Consider the following 6000-nt stretch of genomic DNA (forward strand, 5'->3'; position numbering starts at 1 on the left):
TTTGTTGGTTCTTAAAATCTGCCCAATCTTCTGACCTACCACTAATCTTTGCAGATTTGTACAGTGTTTCTTTCAATTTTACACTATCCTCAAATTCCTTATTTAGCCATGGATGATGTATCCTTCTCAAATAGTCTTTCTTTCTCACTGGGATAAATCATTGTTGAGAATTATTAAATATCTCCTTAAAAGTCTGCCACTGCATCTCCACTGTCCTACCTTTTAACTTAGTTTCCCAGTTCATTCTGCCTTCATACCCTTGTAATTACCTTTATTTAGGTTTAAAAACCTAGTCTTAGACGCACACTTCTTCAAACTGAATTTGAAATTCCATCATGTTAGCATCGCTGTTGCCTCAAGGCTCCTTTACCATGAGGCTGTTGATCAATCCTTTCTCATTGCACATTACCAGGTCTAGAATAGCTTGCTCCCGAGTTGACTGTAAGAAATTTTCCCAAATACACTCTATGAACTCATTTTCCAGGCTACCTTTGCCAATCTGATTCGGCCAATCCACCTGTAGACCAAAGTCACTCATGACATTTGTGATGCCTTTCTTACAAGCCTCATTTATTTCTTCCTGTATACTCTGTCCTACAGTGTAGCAACTGTTAGAGGGTCTATGTGAGCTCTTATATTTCCTATTTCTTATCTCTACCCAAACTGATTCTACATCTTGCTCTTCTCAGCTAAGGTCCTCTCTCGTTACTGTACTAATGACATCCTTAATTAACAAAGATAACCCCACCACCTTTTCCTGGCTTCCTGTCTTTTCAAAATGGCAAATATCCTTCAATATTCAACTTACGGTGAATTTGAAAGAAATAAACATATGGCTTTTGATCACTGGTATGATTTCTCAAGCTAAAATTCTGAAACAAAAATTTGAGAGAAGTGATGTTGCTGGAAGAATTTAAAAATAGCATTCCAAGTTGTATCAGAACCCACATTGAAGAGTAAAGAGTCACAAGAGTAAGGGAAGCATCAAGAGTAGAAAACAGAGCAGAACTTTTTACACAAAGGAAAAATGACTCCTTTTGTGTCCCATACACCAGACAAGGAGATAACCATCCTCAGGGATACTGGTTGTTTTCAAACCCTACTGGCAGCCAAATCTACAGAAATGTCATCAGAAAGCAAAACAAATACCATGGTACTGGCAAATGCTTGAAGGTATCCGTAATTAAAATTTGCCGACAGAGTAAGTTGGTCACCAGGATAGTGACAGCCAGGATCATTCTAAACTTTCCCGTGCAGGGGATAGACCTATTGCTGGGCAATGACTTGGCAGGAAGCATCGTATTGTACCCAGAGGGCCCAGAGCAGTCGACGGAGACTGAAAAAATTAAGGGGAACAAACAAAACTCTGTAGAGCTGCAGAGAGCTGGGGAAGTTGCAAAAATCCCACAGGGGGTGATAGAACCAGAGAATTTAAAAAGGTGCAGATAGAGCCAAAAAATAAATAAAGGAGGTAAGATAAAAGCCGTAAAAGTTGAAGGAAAAGTACCAGAGATATAGTTAGCTGAAACCAATTTTTAAAGATTTAAATAGGGACGAGGAAAGTTCCCAAACAGGCAAGCCAAGTGTGAGGGAGATGCCTCACCTAGTTGAAGTGCCAGAGGGACGTGTAGTGGAGGCTGGACAACCACTTGTGAGCAGTAGTGTCCCAGAGGATATGGGACAGATTAAGAACAGCCTATCTCTGAAGTAAAAGGAAAAGGAAAAGTGACATACCCGAAAGTGAACCAACCTAGTGAAAATCACAAGAAAATTAAAGGGTGGTCAGTGTGGATCTACCCACTGAAGAATTAAACAATCAGGTTCCAAATCGAAAACTAATCAAACCCAACAATTTAGATTCAGAACTTAGCCAGATCAAGGGACAGAAGGAAATCCCAGATGCCTCACTGGGGCTTAAAAAACAATTTATCAAAAACTATCACCCTAAAAATAAGAACTAACAACGTGCCAGAAACTGAATGGTTAAAGTCATGTATTGTGGAAGCAGTAGTTAAGGGGTTAAAGCTTGTACAGACAGGGAAGCTTGCAACTGGCAGGAACAGAAATTTGCATACTACACGCTTCAGCAACAAGCACATTCTTAGTGGTTAGCGCTCCCGGTGGCATTGCTGGGACTAAGAGATGCCAGTCAGCTGATTGGCTGGCAGCTCCATTAGGCGGGACTTCCTGCTCATTGAGGTGGAAGTCCCACCTAAGACCAATTAAGGGCCTGTGCACAATAAAATTCGGTCTGGATCCCCAGGCCTGGCGGAGATGGGATCGCCACCGACCTTTCGGTTGGTGGATAGCTCCCCACCGGCAAGCTTAAAATTCCGGCCATTGAGTAACATAGAATTACATTGAGTGTGTAGAGTTACATCAAATGGGCAGCAGTGGTTCTCAAAGTTTTTTGCTTGAAGGATCCCTTTCCAAATGGATTATTAGTCACAGACCCTAAATTATACCATAAACACCTTGTAAATTTACATTTGTTAATGTAAAGGTCATCAATGTCCTGTTAAAGGGACTTGCAGGAACGTTTGCCAGGGCTGTCCAACATAATGAATCAGCTGAAATGTAACACAACCGGAAATATCACTGAGTCTCATTGTAAAGCTAATTACATAATGAAAATGCTACATTTGAATTTAATTTGGCTTTATATAACCTCCCAGTGGGCCTACCTTGTCCTGTCACTGCTGGGTCAGGCCCTGTCCAGTTCCACCTGCCCCAATAACATGGGTCATCTCAACATCCATGTATGAGAAAGACAATCCCAGATCTGATTTTCTCCAAATTAAATTTCATGTTTAATTTAAGGGCCTCATTTCATTCCTGGGAGGGGTGGGGTGTGTGTTTTTTCCCTGAGGTTAAGGTTATAATTAAAATGACAATACGCACTGTCCCCCCCATCGTTCTCCTGGACGCACCATTGCCTCATAGTGGGGATCATGTGTCTATGAAGGGGAGGTTGTTGTCCTGCCTAGACCACCCTGAATACCCTCGCTCCATAACTGTCAGGAATAGAAGTTCCCGGTATTGCAAGAAGAGCCTCAGGACATCAGTCCTGGTAATCCTGTAAAATAGAAGAACACATAGGAGGGAGGAGGCCATTCAGCCCCTCGAGCCTGTTCCGCCATTCAAGTACATCATGACTTATCTTCATCTCAACTACATTTACCCAATTGGTTCCATATGTTATGAGGGTTTTATTTTTGTACTGAAAACTTAGAATTCTGTGTGTTTTATAAAACTGAGAAAAGGATTTTTCAGTGGACAGTGACACCTGCAAATAGCTGAAATTTTTGCAATGTTTTGAAAGGAAGTTCAAAATAAAAGCTGAACTTTATAGGTGGTTTGAAAGGAAGCTGAAATTGTATACAAGGACAGGAAAGCAAGCAATTTCAAGGAAACCAGCAAGCGGTGTTGACCACCTCAGAGCAACATTTTAAATGACAGGGGAAACACTGTGTCTGATCATGATATCAGCTCAGGAAGGTTTATTTTCACTTTGGACCCTCTAAAAAAAAACGAGTGAGTTGGACAAAGAGTAGGCATTTGAAATTTGGCTTTGACCTGCCTGGTGACCAGAGAGAAAGACCCAGGAAAAAGTGTTACCCCTTTCTGTGAAAGAAGCCTTCATCTCTTGAGAAGAAACCACTGTCTGCCTCATATCTCTGAAGAATCCCTACATCATGTGGTTCTTGTTGCCTCCTGTGTTTTAAGAAATCCTGAAATCTGAAGAAGTCTTCTATTGCTAGACTGTTGCTTTAAAACCCAAGCAGACCTGTTGCTACACCCCTGCTGAAAGACCTATGTGAAGCCTGATGCAGTTGAATTGCTTTGAACACCTACCCATCAAAGACTGTGCATCAATCTCGCCTGGAGAGACTGAGTGGCATCTGACTATTCAACTCCGGGACACCTCATCAAACCGAAGAATGTGACAAACTGAATTATTTAATTATTCCTTCTATTTCTATGAAACAGCTGGAAACCAAAATCCTTTTTTCCCCAGTTAACCGTTTTTTTAAATGTATTTGTGTGTGCATGAGGGCTAGGGAAATAAGGTGTTTTTCCACATAGATTTATCTCATTATTGGTTAAGACTTAGTTTATTAATACATCGTTAATTTTGTGGTTGATTAAAGAAACCTGGTTGGTGTGCTTTATTCTGGGGTATCTAATTGATAGTTTTGGTAAGTGGGAAATTTTATTGATGTGTTGTGACCGGTGGAGAACTGGGACTGAATTAACAGTGCATTCCTCCCACCTCAGTCATAACACATATCCCTTAATAACCTCACCCAGCAAAAATACATCAATCTCAAGTTTTTAAATTCAGTCTGTCTCTCACTGTCAGTCTCTCTCTCTCCCTCTCTCTCTGTCTTTCACTCCGTTTATCTCTCACCCTCTTTCTGCCTCTCTGTCTCTTTATCTCTGCCTCTCTGTCTCTTTATCTCTGCCTATCTCACTCAGTCTCATTTTATATTCTGCTGATATTGATTCTCCTCAGACACAGAGTAGCTGTCACTCCAAGGTCAACACAACACCCAAGGTGAACCCAAGACTGAGACCTCATACAGAACACAATTGGACCAATGTTCCCTGTCATTTCCAATCAGGGTCTGTGAAGCTGATGGTGGATAAGAACAACATTAACCAGAGTGGAAGGAAATCGAACTCATCCTGGCGTGAGTCAGCTGCTGATTTAAAGTCTCACTGGTCTTCCATTTGTGTGATATCACCATCTCATTACTGTGAGTGTTAGGAAAAGGATGAGTTGAGTGCAGCAGAAATGCTGATTTATCCAGAAGTGTAAAAATTGCCACAACATATAAATCCCAATTTAATTTTAAACATGTGAATGAAATGACTTGAACTCATTGTCTACAGGTTTAGCTGTGTGTTTATAATGTTGACATCTTCAGAGTCTCATCGACCTAAAGGCTCCTGTTGGATACATTTCCTGAGTGGATAAACATTTAAAACCAAGTTTTCAGGCATGAAGTTCTATTCACACAGAGAAGGTGAGAGAGATGCTGTGGGAAACACACGAGGTCCACTAGCTGAAAGTGAGTGGGTTTTGTATTTAGTGATCCCGAACATGTTACTGATGCCTTCCCTGGATACCAAGGCTAAGAGAGGCACTCTGGAAGGGATGGGACTTGTCTATGAGAGTAACTGAAGGTCTGAGAACTGAAATAATCTAGAGTTAGAAACAAGAAAATACCCAATACCCAATACAAGAGTTTACTCTTCTCCTGGGAAAATTAAGGACCTTACAATGTATGCATTTGAAACAACATGAATTCATTTGACAGATATCAGGATATTAAATTCCAGTCCAGGTATAAAGATATGAACAGCAGGACAATTAAACTCTGACTATCAGAATGAATATGGTTCAGTCCTGGATGTGATTAACAGCAGCAATAACAGCAGAATCCAACCCGAGCAGTCAGTTGTGAACTTGCTGGTGAAGGAATTTATTCACTACTTGCCCGAATGAGTTCAGCTCCAACAACATTCAAGAACCTTGACACCATCTAGGACAAAGCAGCCCGCTTGATTGGCACCCCATCCACCACCTTAAACATTCACTCCCTCCACCACCAGCGCACAGTAGCAGCAGCGTGAACCATCTACAAGATGCACTGCTGCTACTTGCCAAGGCTCCTTCGACAGCATCTTCCAAACCTGTGACCTCTATCACAGGACAAGGATAGCAGACACATGGGAACACCACCACTGGCAAGTTCCCCTCCAAGTCACACACCATCCTGACTTGGAACTATGTCGCCATTCCTTCACTGTCACTCGATCGAACTCTTGAAACTTCCTTCCTTACAGCACTGTGGGTGGACTGCAACAGTTTAACAAGGCGGCTCACCACCACCTTCTCAAAGGCAATGAGGGATGGACAATAAACGCTGGCCTTGCGAATGATGTTCACATCCCAATGGAACTAAAAAAAAATGAAAATTTCAGAAAAAGTAG

General features: G+C 41.5%; 1 long non-coding RNA gene across 1 annotated transcript in view; it reads left to right on the forward strand.

Annotated features, from left to right (window-relative positions):
• LOC137347852 (uncharacterized) overlaps positions 1-4851 on the forward strand; it is a 28141-nt gene extending 23290 nt beyond the window's left edge. Inside the window, exon 3 of the long non-coding RNA XR_010969030.1 lies at positions 4517-4851. This is a non-coding gene — a long non-coding RNA (uncharacterized lncRNA). The remainder of the gene's footprint in view (positions 1-4516) is intronic.
• The last annotated feature ends 1149 nt before the right edge of the window (positions 4852-6000 follow it).

This window comes from Heterodontus francisci, chromosome 32 (assembly GCF_036365525.1).
Source record: "Heterodontus francisci isolate sHetFra1 chromosome 32, sHetFra1.hap1, whole genome shotgun sequence".
NCBI classification, from domain to species: domain Eukaryota; kingdom Metazoa; phylum Chordata; class Chondrichthyes; order Heterodontiformes; family Heterodontidae; genus Heterodontus; species Heterodontus francisci.